This window comes from Adiantum capillus-veneris, chromosome 13, assembly GCF_014529385.1.
Source record: "Adiantum capillus-veneris isolate H3 chromosome 13, ASM1452938v2, whole genome shotgun sequence".
NCBI classification, from domain to species: domain Eukaryota; kingdom Viridiplantae; phylum Streptophyta; class Polypodiopsida; order Polypodiales; family Pteridaceae; genus Adiantum; species Adiantum capillus-veneris.
Genome location: NC_140943.1, coordinates 119,971,143 through 119,983,269, shown reverse-complemented (window position 1 = coordinate 119,983,269; position 12,127 = coordinate 119,971,143). Strand labels below are relative to the sequence as shown.

At 44.0% G+C, this 12,127-nt stretch overlaps 1 pseudogene across 1 annotated transcript; it reads right to left on the bottom strand.

Annotated features, from left to right (window-relative positions):
• Window positions 1-8,725: 8,725 nt before the first annotated feature.
• LOC147444759 (putative mannitol dehydrogenase) lies at window positions 8,726-11,354 on the bottom strand (annotated as a pseudogene). Its single transcript, XR_015190067.1, has 6 exons — window positions 11,215-11,354; window positions 10,768-10,881; window positions 10,464-10,691; window positions 10,062-10,347; window positions 9,645-9,799; window positions 8,726-9,416 (listed from the first exon to the last, which is right to left on the bottom strand). The product of XR_015190067.1 is annotated as a putative mannitol dehydrogenase (transcript).
• Between the last annotated feature and the right edge of the window lie 773 nt (window positions 11,355-12,127).

Below are 12,127 nucleotides of genomic sequence, written 5' to 3'. Positions count from 1 at the left end.
GTAGCCAATTGCTCAAGCATTGTTGTCTCCTCGGGGAGGTAAGTGAAGCATCGTCCTGTTGGGACCTTGCCAAACCACTTAGATCACCTTTAGCTACAAAAATCTCCTCCTCCTTGCAGATTTGTTGCGCTAGTTCATGGTTCGAACATGGATCTTCATTTGCATTTCGTCATGCTGTCATGGTACATCATCTTTCTCAAATGGCATATCATCATGTTGGAGTGGTATTTCATCGTACTAGGTATGTCTTCCATTTGTGCATAGCAAGAAGCACACATTAGCAATGAAATGCGCATGACCCTAAACCTTTGAAATTGCTTTAGAAAAATCTTCCTTTTCGAAGATTGGCCTCATAGGGCTAGGGTTAAAGGAATGGTGATTGAAAAGAGCACTACATGGAAGCCACAAAAAGGGTACAAGATTTGCACGAATAAAAGTGAATCGATGCTGCCTAGCATACCACGATGGAAAAAGTAGAGAGAGAAATGACTTGAGGTGTGTTGAGAGAGACTCTGGCATTAAATCTAGCATTGGTAGGAACTACATTCGTGGGATAACGTTTCCATGAGTAAGCTATGTGCATCGAGTAGCCATCGGGGGGAGAGAGAGAGAGAGAGAGAGAGAGAGCATCTTTTCGCATGCATGATGCAAGACCTTGATTTCGACCTTTAAAAAAATCTTTATTTCTCCCATCTTTTACATATACTAGCAGCACTTGTTATTCTTTAAGCCCTCGTTTTCTCTCTTATCATGGTGCCTTGGTTTGACACACTCGTAGACATCGCATGTCGTGATGCATTCATTCATGCATGTCAAAGAAAAAGAGAGAGACATTGAGAGAATGATGTGCTTAGTGCTTACATCCATTTACAACAAGAGATTTACAACCATAAATGGAGTATATGCACATCTTCATAGGGTAATGGCACTCTTTCACAACACCATTCACAAAACTTTGTTTCCTTAAGAGAGCTTCCACAAACCTTCAAGGCTTTGTTGGAGGTGACATACAATTCGAGAAACAAGTTTGCAGGTTGCAAAGTTATATGCATGCAAACTTGTGGGCAAGGACATAACGTTCCACAACAATCCTTGCAAATTTAAAATATCCACCACCCCAAGGCACAAGCTATCGCCTACAATGATCTATCATAGAAAGAAGAGGGTTGTTGCCCTTCATGCAGATTCATACACCTATCCAATATAGAAACAATACTGAGGAAATAGAAGCTATGGTGCCATAGCCATTGGATGCGGCATGGGGGACTCCACAACCACACTCAGATAATGTGTTGAGCAACTACACACCTTCCTTATCATATGTGTTCTTATAGAAGCTATATTTGGATTGCGCCAATGCATACAATAGTAGTACAGATGAGTGTTATGTTAGTACTAGCTCTTTGTGAGCTCCTCGACTTCCAGGCCTCCTGTAACCGGCCCCTCGATGATGATGAGGATGATGATGGTTAGGCAAGAGGGGATCCTGAATTTCATCATTGTTGTTGCATCGACCCACTCCATGGGCCTCCATGAAGGATGGATTTGCCTCTATGGGTGGAGGAAGCAAGGGTATCTACGTGCGTAAATATACTCAATGCGAGCCATCGGAAACTTGTTCTTGACGGTCATCTTATTTAATGCCCTGTAACCAACACACAAACGAGACGAACCATCCTTCTTGCGAACAAACAAAATAGGAGCAGTAAAAGGACTTATACTAAGGCGTATGAATCCTCTAGCAACCAACTCCTTGAGTTGTCGCTCTAACTCTTCCTCCTGTGTCTTGTTCAATCGATAGGGAGTTTTACTGACAAGTTGTGTCCCCTCCATAAGCTCGATGGGATGGTCCTCCGGCCGCTCGGGTGGGAGACGAGATGGAAGATCATCCTACAAAAAGAGATGTTTAAACTTCGTAAACAACTCTAAATACTTAGCTGGAGCCGAAATGCTCTGGGAAACTGGAGCAGCATAGATGAATGTTGTTTGTGCTCCTCGTCGTAATTCACGCTTTACCTGCACATTAGAGATGATAGGCAAAGAATGCAAGCCCTCCTCAACACGAATGATGAGGGGGGAATCAATTTTGGCATGTAAAGTGAGAGTGTTAGCCTCCCAATCAATGAGAGGGTTGAGTTCAGAAACCATCTTATGTCCAAAACCATATCACATCCCGAGAGAGGAGACACAAGAAATTTCCTACTGAAAGAAGCTTGTTGAATAGTAAACATCACACCAAGGCACTCCTTCGTGATGAGAGAGTCTATACCAGGAGCGAAGCCAGAAACCTCGAGAGGAGATTTCTGACTAGCCTCTAGGCGGGCTCTCTCAACAAGAGGGGACTAATCACATCATGCATACTGCCTGGATCAAACAATATGATAAAACGCTGACCCTTTACATGACCATAACACTTCATGAGGGACTCATCAATGTGTGTGTCAGAGTCATGAGAAGATGCAGGTTGGTGTGTGATAGTGCTTATGGTTGTTGTGGGTGCCTTTTGTTCTTTAGGTGGGACTGTTTTAGGACAGGCCTTCTTAATGTGACCCTTGACGTGACATTGAAAACATCTACCTTCCTTAGCATAAATCACTTCTTCTTCAACCGTGATGTATCCTCCTACAATGCCTTGTGCAGCTTTTTCATTTGGGGTTAGCTTAGGTTTTGCAAGTGCTTTAGCTTTACCCTTAGATTCCATTGTTAGAGTTCTTTTCCGAGGAATTAGAGGAAGAAGGGCTAGAAGAATTACCATTCTTACCGTTCTTACCATTCTGCGTGTTCTGAGAATTCTGCGGGGTTCCTTGAGAAGTCTTGTTTTCCTTAGGCTTTCCTTTGTTGTACTTCATCTCGTGTGCGAGAGCAATCGCTACCGCCTTTTGAGATCGATTGGATCAAGTACCTCGATATCATACTTGATATACTCGTCCAATCCGTAAAGAAATGCCTCCTTGCGCTCCGAATCCGATTTGCGTAATTGAGTGCCGAGCTGCAAAACACGATTAGAGAAAGACATAACTGGAATACCATTTTGTTTGAGAGCACGCCAATCGTCCTTCAATCGTGCGAAGTACTGAGGTGGCATAAACCGCACCTTGAGCTTGTCTTGGAAATCAGCCCAGCTGAAGGATAGGGGCGTGAGTTCGTCGGCTTCCTTTAGGTGCGCGGCTAGCTGTGCCTCTTGCCATGTGTGGTATCAATTGATGGCATCACCGGCAAGATACATAGATGTCGTCAAAACCTTGCTATTTCCGTCTTCTTAGTTGTCCCAAAATAAGCATTAAATTGATGCAACCAAGAATGAATAACCGTAGCATCCATCTTACCATCATACTTACTGAAAGTCAACTTCTTTGTGACTGGGTTGTTGGAATCTGCATCGTGGCTTGCGCCACTGGATGAACTCCCACGATCTTTGTCTGGTTCGGACTTAGATGCAAGTACTTGTCGAATCAATTCTTGAGTGTGTAGTTCTCATTGAGCCTCACGCTCAATCTCCAAGGTCACTCTTTGAGCTTCACGCTCGGCCTCCAAGGCCGCGCTTCGTGTTGCCGCTTCCTCCTTTCTTTGTTCTTTTCTTTCTTTTCGTTCGTCGAGCTCGCGTTCTAAAGCAAGGAGATTTGCTTCTTGTTGTTGGGCCATCGTGTTCATGCGGGTCTCTTCTTGTTTGGCCATCATGTCCATCATCTACTTGATCATTGCCTCCATAGGGTTTGGTACACTTTGTGGCGTAGATGGTGAAGGGGGAGGGTCGGAAAAATCTCTTGGTGGAGAAAATTCTTCGTCGCCTCTCTCATGCTCATCACCTGTATGCGAAGTATCCATTCCGCTTCGGGTGACGACCATGCACTATGATCTTTGCTTCTTAAGTCTACGAGGAACTTGGGTTCTTGAGGTTCTTGAGGTTCTTGAGGTTTTCTTTCGCTTGCAAACCGTGTTTGAGAAGGATCTTCTCTTCACACGAGTTCTACTCCTTTCCGCGGGTGCACCCCTTGGCGGCCTTACGCTCACACCAAGGTTGCTTTTTCCCACCTCACGTCGATTGGCCGGCCGCTAAGTGCACAGTCCGCTCTCAATGAGTGAAAAGAGACACAAGGGGAGGCTGGACAAGCCCTTCTTTCTTGGGATTCCTGTCACTCTTCAAAAAGACGATTAGTAATCAACACGCCTAAGCGAACTTGGGTTCGTGCGACCGCAACAAGAAAAAAAAAATTCTTGTGATTCTTGTGGTTCTTTCCTTGAGTGATACAGAACACTGCCAAAGCTCTGATACCAATGTTAGGTTCTTATGGAAGGGAGAGCCTTCCGTTCTTAATGGAGATTGTTGTGATCACGCAAAAAGTGAGTGGACACTGTGCGTGCAAGTGTATGAGACAGAGATAGAGAGAAGAGAGATACGACACCAAAGACGTTGTAAAACCCTCCTCCAAAGGCCCCACTCTCGTTGACGAGAGTGGTCTATGATTGATTGCACAAATGGGTACAATGATGATGCATGGACTGATACAACTCGAGACTATGTCGATGACGACGACGGGAATGGCGACACTGACCTAAGGGCTGAAATCTGCAATCTTCTAACTGCTATCCAAAAACGCTCAAGCTGAAATCTGCTACGAGTTGAAACACTGATTTCGAGGCTGTTTTTATGCTGCTGAAAAACACAAGTTTGCCTGATAAAAACGCTAATGTCACTGCTGCGTTTTGGTGCTGAAAACGTTGCTTTATTTGCTACGGGTCAGTGCTGAAACGCCAAGAGAAAGGCCAGATGGCGATGATGAAAAACGCTAGGTGCAAGGGAGCAATGCGGTCTTGTGTTTGATGAAAAACGCCAAGGGGAAAAGGGGGCTGCTGGCGATGAGGAAAAACGCTAGGGCTTGTGAGAGGGGAAATCACCAAGGGTTGCTTGGAGAGTCTTGCTAAGAGAGAAGGAACCTGTCGCCAATGGCATGCTGTTCTCCTTGCTCATCTACTGTTTAGTGCTAACCTTGGTTTGCTTATATATTTTCTTACCCAAATTGCCCTACCTACTTTTGTTGGAAAGTCACTTAAATTAATAAGTGAAAAATGCCAAAAATATGTAAAATAGACTAAATGCACTGAAAAAATCCCTTAACTGATTCTAATGGATTCTGATGGAAATACTCATGATCGTGCTGTGTGCAACCAGAGGATATGCATCTATACTAAGTGACTGGGCATGCACGGTCTACGAATAGACTCACAAAAGTGCCAGATCACTTCTACTCTAGATCGATTGGACTTGACGGAAACCCTGTTATGGTGTAGCTTGGCCACGGACACATAGGGTTGCATCTGTCACGTGACAAGTGCTCATTTAGTAGAGCATGTCGATCTTTTCAGATCGACAATTGGAGTCACGATTGCCAAGATACAAGGCTTTGAAGTTTTGCCAGGGACCAGCTCCGTGTCGGTTTGATCACCTTAATCAATATGCCATCCCAGATTTTTGGAGCCTTGCCAGAGTATGTATGCCAAGTATATGGTATGGGAAGACCATTGGATTTGACGGCATGTCAAACAAAGTCCAGACCATCAAGATACTAGATTTTGAATATGGCGGCAGGTGCCAACCGGGTGGTACCAGATGATTTTTTGTGATTTTGGTCGGCTTGGTTCAAGGGCCTGACGAGATCAGTACGGGGTGGTGCTTGCACGAGCCAAAGTTGGAAACCCAAATTTTTGCAGGGAATTGACGCCTCGAGCATCGGCTTGGTAAGCAGAAAGCTGTAGAGCATGGAAGCAAGAGGGAAAAAATTTATTTTTGAGTTTTTAGGTGCCTTTTTGTGAACATGGGAGAGTCTTGGAGGCCTTTTGCTCACAAGCCACAACGTCGAGGGGGCATTAAGGCCACATGCGTTGCAAATCTCCCCCTAGGCGCTGTGTTGGGCGGCATTGGCGGCTCTTAGTTGTAGTCAACGGTGGTCAATGGCGCTCTGGCGCGGTTGCGTCATCCAGCTGTTGGTTGGCCTAGTGCAATTGGTGATGATGTGGCGGTGTCCTCCCGGGACTTTTTCCCACGACGCTCTCAAGGGCACACCTTTTTATAGTGAGGAGGGTGCTCCTGTGATCTGTCGTCACGACGACGTTACGACCCCTAGGGGGGGTGCCTCACGCGTGGTGAATACATATGCCTTGAAGCCAAAGATTGCCGAGAATAGTTGGTCACATGCAGAGTTTGATCCGAAAATAGAAAGGGCCAACCAAGAATAGCCAGGTGCTCACACGTCCTAAAGGGACAATTTTTTTTACATTGATGAGGAGTTCCCGACAAATTTGAAGAGAGGAGTTTTTGGACAACAGAAGGGTTCTCAACGAGACGAACTCCATGAGGAAGGAGGTTGCCAAAGTTGGTTTTGAGCTCGTCATGCTCATGCCGACGGAGCCGATGGTAGCAAGTTTCATGGCGTCGTTGTAGACGGTGTTTTTATCATAATTGGAGCAAACCATATCGAAATTTTGTGTCGTTTCTTCCCTCTTTCTCCCCCTCTCGTCTTTGCTCTGCTCAAAGTATCTAGTGCCAGTTCTGGTGCCAGTTGTGTGTGGTGTAATAATCAATCCCATATATATGTGCATAACCCTTGGCCACAAGCCTTACCTTGTACATGCTCACACTGTCATCAACAGTGTGCTTTATTTTGTAGACCCTCTTACGTCCAATTGCCTTCTTTCCCTCTAGTAATGACACTAAATCCCTTGTTCCATTTGCATAAGGGCAACCAACTGCTCATCCATAGCTCGTGGCCATTTTGCATCCTTAACTGCATCCTCAAAAAAAATGGGTTTTATGTTGTTTGTAATCTTTACAATATATGCACAATGACAAGCCACATAACTATTATAAGTCAATCTCTACAAAAGATTTCATACTCTCATATCTACGTGGTCCAAAATTCCTTTCAAGTGCTATCTAACACATCTAATTTTTCACCACAAAACTTCTCTTCCGGTGCCATATCATGTATTGTGGCAACAAGGGTCCTATTCATGATGTACATAGTTGTGGCAATAGCTTCAGCCCAATAACAATGAGGGATGTTCTTTCATTCATCATAGCTCTACTAACTTATGATATATGCATGTTCCCTCACTTTGCAACACCATTTTGTTTCATAGTATACTTGCATGCAAACTCTCTAAATTCCATGCTTTTTGAAAAGATTGTTGAACTCACTTGAGAAGTATTCTCCCCCTTCATCTGACCTCAAACAATTTACATGTTTCCCAATCTGTTTTTCAACCATAGACTTAAAAGTTTGAAAGTACATAAACACCTCACTTTTCTGCTAGATCCATACCTTCTTAGACCTATCCAAAACGACGAAACGTTTCTAGTCGGTTTCGCTTTTCAAAAATGCATTTCAAGCCATTTAATTTTCGGGGATCTATTTTGAAGGTAATTCTCCCTAGTGCTTTCAGTTTCTATTGCACAACACACTCTTATACCTCCCACAATCCACTACATACTACCCACTCTCCCCCAACCATCACACACACACACACACACGCTCTTGCTATCACTTTTTGTATTCTGCTTTCGGGTTTCATGCCACATAAGACTATGTGGACAACTCTTTATATGAATCATAATACATTGACAATGTATGATGTATCATTGTTGTGAAGTAATCCCAATGGTGAAGTCAATGGTCACTAGTCACAAGTGTATATATGATTAATGAGGACTGTTTAGTATTGTAAGTTTTTAATACATAGTACATCTAACATCTCCATATAATATACTATCTAGTCTATTTATATATTTGTTTGTATTCCCATTTGACTCTGTTTCTCTGTTCACAACCATTTTTGTTTACTCATTTCTGAAACAGCTAGCAACTACGAGTTTAACTTGTTGCAATGACTAATTGATTGTCATGTTTTACCATCTGTTGCACTTGACAAGAGGACACCCTGGAGACCTTACAATAACTCACTACATGCTTCTGCAAGAGATTTTTCCGCAGTAGCATTTCCAGGAGCCATTAGAGACTTGCGGCCTCATTGCAAAGAACCCACTTTGGTGCCTCCACCCATGAAAGACCTCACCTCCCCCTTGCTACCCATACTTGCAGCACCATATGGGAAAACTAACATCTTTATTTCATGTAGTTGAGCATTCTTTTGGTGGCATGCTCATCTCAATGTATCTGCTTGTGTTTACTCCTCTTCAACATGGATTTCACTATTGCCCCCGTCGCATCTTCTCTATAACTGGGAATAACTCCAAAACAACCACACCTGCTTTGTGATTTTTTTGCAAATCAGTCCCCTCTTGTGGTTGGATCATTTGTGTTTTGGCATGTAGCTGCTATATGTATTTTGGATTCTCAAACCCTTTCCAGTTATGGCTGTTAACTAAAGTCCAAGGAAATCTCATGTTCACCTTGCCCCCTTTATGCTATGTGTGGTGGCAATCACATAATTATCGGTGTTTTGCAAATCTTACCTTGCTGCCAAAGCTAAAGAGCAAACCTACTTGTTGGCTTATTATGTGGAGCTCGTTGCATTTTCAGCCTAATCAACCCTTCTTACAGGTGTTCACTTCAGTAAAATGTGCCACCCGCGTGGACAAGCGGTGAGTAAAACATGGTTCTCCCTCATCTCTTGGCTTTTGGGGATCCCTTATGATTGCTCATGTTTTGTGCTGTGGCCAGGAGAGACCTTAAAGGCAGAGGGAAGGAAGGAAAATTCTTTGATGTCCTCTTTTCAAGCTCAGGGGATTCATTAATAGACATTGGGGACGTCACCTACCTATTTCCGGAAAATGCGCCCTATACAACCCAAAATAACTTCCAAACTCAAAGACAACTAGTTTTGCCAAGTTCCTTCATCTGTGGGCTCCTATTTATAGCAAACAAAAGAACATGCCACCAAATCAATAGGATTCCCACTGGGAATTTAAGACTTCTTTGCCCCTATTACATCAAGAACAGAAAACAACTCTGTTTGCCATCATTAACTTTACCATGTGGCAGGGATCATGATGCATTGATCGAAAATTACTCCAGAGCGTTCCACGAGTCCCCTAAGGCTTCACATATGTAAGCGCCTGCTTCAGTCCCCATTATTTTTGTCACAAATCATAGTGGCATTGCTGTACAATTCCCTTATTTTATTTAGCACTAAGGCTCAGACCAATCTTCGCATTAATGGATTTACACTAGGGTTCTGAGCTTACGCTCATCTTCCAATTTTCCCCTACAGGACATTGCTGAAGTCAATCACAAATCTGTACTTGACATCAGATTTGGACAATCTATCCATGGCTTGGTTCAAGTAGTCTGGTGTAATCTTCTCAAAGGTAGGGGTGATACCTTTCTCTGCACACAAGTCTAGCATCTCTTGAGTTTCCTGTATGCTTCCAACGAGGCTACCCGCCACGAGCTTCCGACCTAGAGAAGTGCATCGCAGAAAATGAGCTAGGCTTAAGAGGAGTGTCCATGGCACCTTAACCATGTAAGGCCAGTCCTATGCATCAGTAACCATGCAATTGCTAAAACATGATCAAACATTGACCGAATGACATCCGAATGCAATAAATTTAGATTCAATAAGCGCAGGCCAGTCATGTTAGTGCGAGAGGAAAATGGCAAGAACACCACAATAGAATTGAACCTTACCATATATCAAAGAGGTTGCATTGAATGCGAATGGTTTGTCAGGTACGCCAACAAATACCATCTTCCCATCCAAATCCAATAGATCTAGATAAGGCCCTCAGTTCGTGTGGAGCAGAGACCGTATCAAGTATGTAGTCTAGCGTATTCGACGCCCTCTGTACATAGGCAAAGCAGCTAGTATTGAGTCTGCACAAATTGCTGCAATCCAATGCCAATTACCAAAGATGAAAAGTTGTTTTGTATGACAAACAGTAGCTCAAGTTCGACTTCCTACTTCCAAGCGGCAGGGGCACAGTAAGATGACACATTCATTTGAATTATGCAGAAATGACTTAGTTGTCATTGACTTAACTGTCTATCTATGACATTATCAAAGAACAAGCAAAAGCGCAACCAGGAAATTATGCTTTAATGCACCTGCATCGCACCCTTGTCAGAGCTAACAAGGAATTCATCAGCTCCTAAAAGCTCCTTTGCTTCTTTCTCTTTTCCTGGCGAGCTGCTTATCACGGTAACCTTGAGGCCAAAAGCCTTACCAAATTTTACTGCCATGTGGCCAACCCCACCGAGCCCGACAACCCCAAGATGCTTGCCGTTTTCTACCATACCAAAATGTCGCATTGGACTATATGCGGTGATTCCTGCAACAAGCAAGGGGGCAGCCGCATCTGAAGGCAAGCCATCCGGGATTCGAACAACAAATCTGTCAATTGAGCAGAGTAAAAACCCTACTTTTGCATATCAAAATCTGAGCATCAAGTTATTGGATATGGAGCATATATTGCATCTATGAACAGGATTTTTGAACATAACGCTTACTTTACATTTGCCACCATATGTGACGAATAGCCGCCATAAGTGATCGTCTCATCCATGTCTACAGCATTATAAGTAAAAACACCCTTTGCACAGAATTGCTCAGCTTTCTTCTGGCATGCTTTACACTCGCCGCAAGACCTGACCCGGCATCCCACCCCCACACGATCCCCTATTCGGAATGTCGACACTTTTAAACCTACTTCTATCACAATGCCCACAATCTCATGCCTGCATAAACCAAGTTCCATCATCAAGTGACCTGCCAGTGCACCAAAAGGGCTCTAAAGATGCGCACTAACCCCACCCTGGGACCATGGGATAGACAGAACGCTTCCACTCATTTCGAATCTGATGCAAGTCGGTGTGGCGGATTCCACAGTGTGTTACTTTGAAAGCCACATCATCTTGCCCAGTAGCCCTGCCAAGAAGAAAAGCACATTATCTGGAGATTATAATTACAAGCACAGAAGCAATGGCTTACGCAAGAAGCTAACAAACAGATTAAAATGAGCAAAATCCTAACGGTCACACAAACACACAGAGCATTTGCATTGAATAAAGCCCACATGTAATCATGTGCATCCAATGAGAGAAACACGCATTCATCGAGACAACTGGACAGGTAATCTGCTGGGTTCCTTCTCCATGCACAAAATGTGTTTGAGATCTAAGTTCCACAAAGTGTTCGGTCCAGAATGTGTGTGTGTGTGTGTCAGAGAGAGAGAGAGAGAGAGAGAGAGAGAGAGAGTACCTGCGGACAAAGCAGAAGGGAGAGAGCTGCCCAGAGGAATCAAGGGCTGCGTAGCCCACGCATGCATCATGGGCAAGCCGAACGATGTACTCCCCGCTCCCGTCTGTGTGCCTCTTCGAGTGAGAGAGCACGTGCGTCAACTAGCCTATGTACACCCCTCGTCACTAAATGACACCTCCCAAGGGAGGTGGGATCGATGGCCCACAGTAGGCGTCACGAAGCGGGTGCAATCCGGGCCGTCCGATCGACATTTGAATTAGGTGTGAACTAAGAGTGAACTCATGTGCACCAGAGTGTCAACTCGGTGTGAGCTCGACGTGAACTAGGTGTGAACTGGGGAAGGTCTGCATACCACACCAAATTTGTTGTGAACTAGGTGTAAACTTGTCCGCCATGCCGTGATCTATAAACTTATCCCACACACACTTTTCAACGGGATCAGTCATCTTCCAGTTATTCATTCCTTTCCCGACTTACCTCAGCTTTATTTGCCATGGGATGCAATGTGTGGGATCTATAATGGAGATTGAAACAGGGCAGAGAGGATCTTCATCGTCGTTCAATAAAAACTAGTCTCGAGATGCCCAGATCAGTGCAAGAAACAACTCGTACCCTTGCCATTAGGGTGAGAGCGCAATGTCCTAATCATTACACACACATAAGTCTTCTTGTTTCAAAAATGTGGAATCATGGGTTTATAAATCCAAAAATGTTAATTTTGAATAAAAATTAATATCAGGATCTTGAGATTAGTTTTCACTATCTCTACACAAGATCAAGCAACAGGGGTGCCATTGCAAGTTGAGGTTGTGGAAATGAGGCTCGAGGAGACATGCTCCAACAAATAAGTACAGAAACACAATCAGATGCATCTCTAATTCAACCATGACAAGCCCGGGGCCAAAACACACGT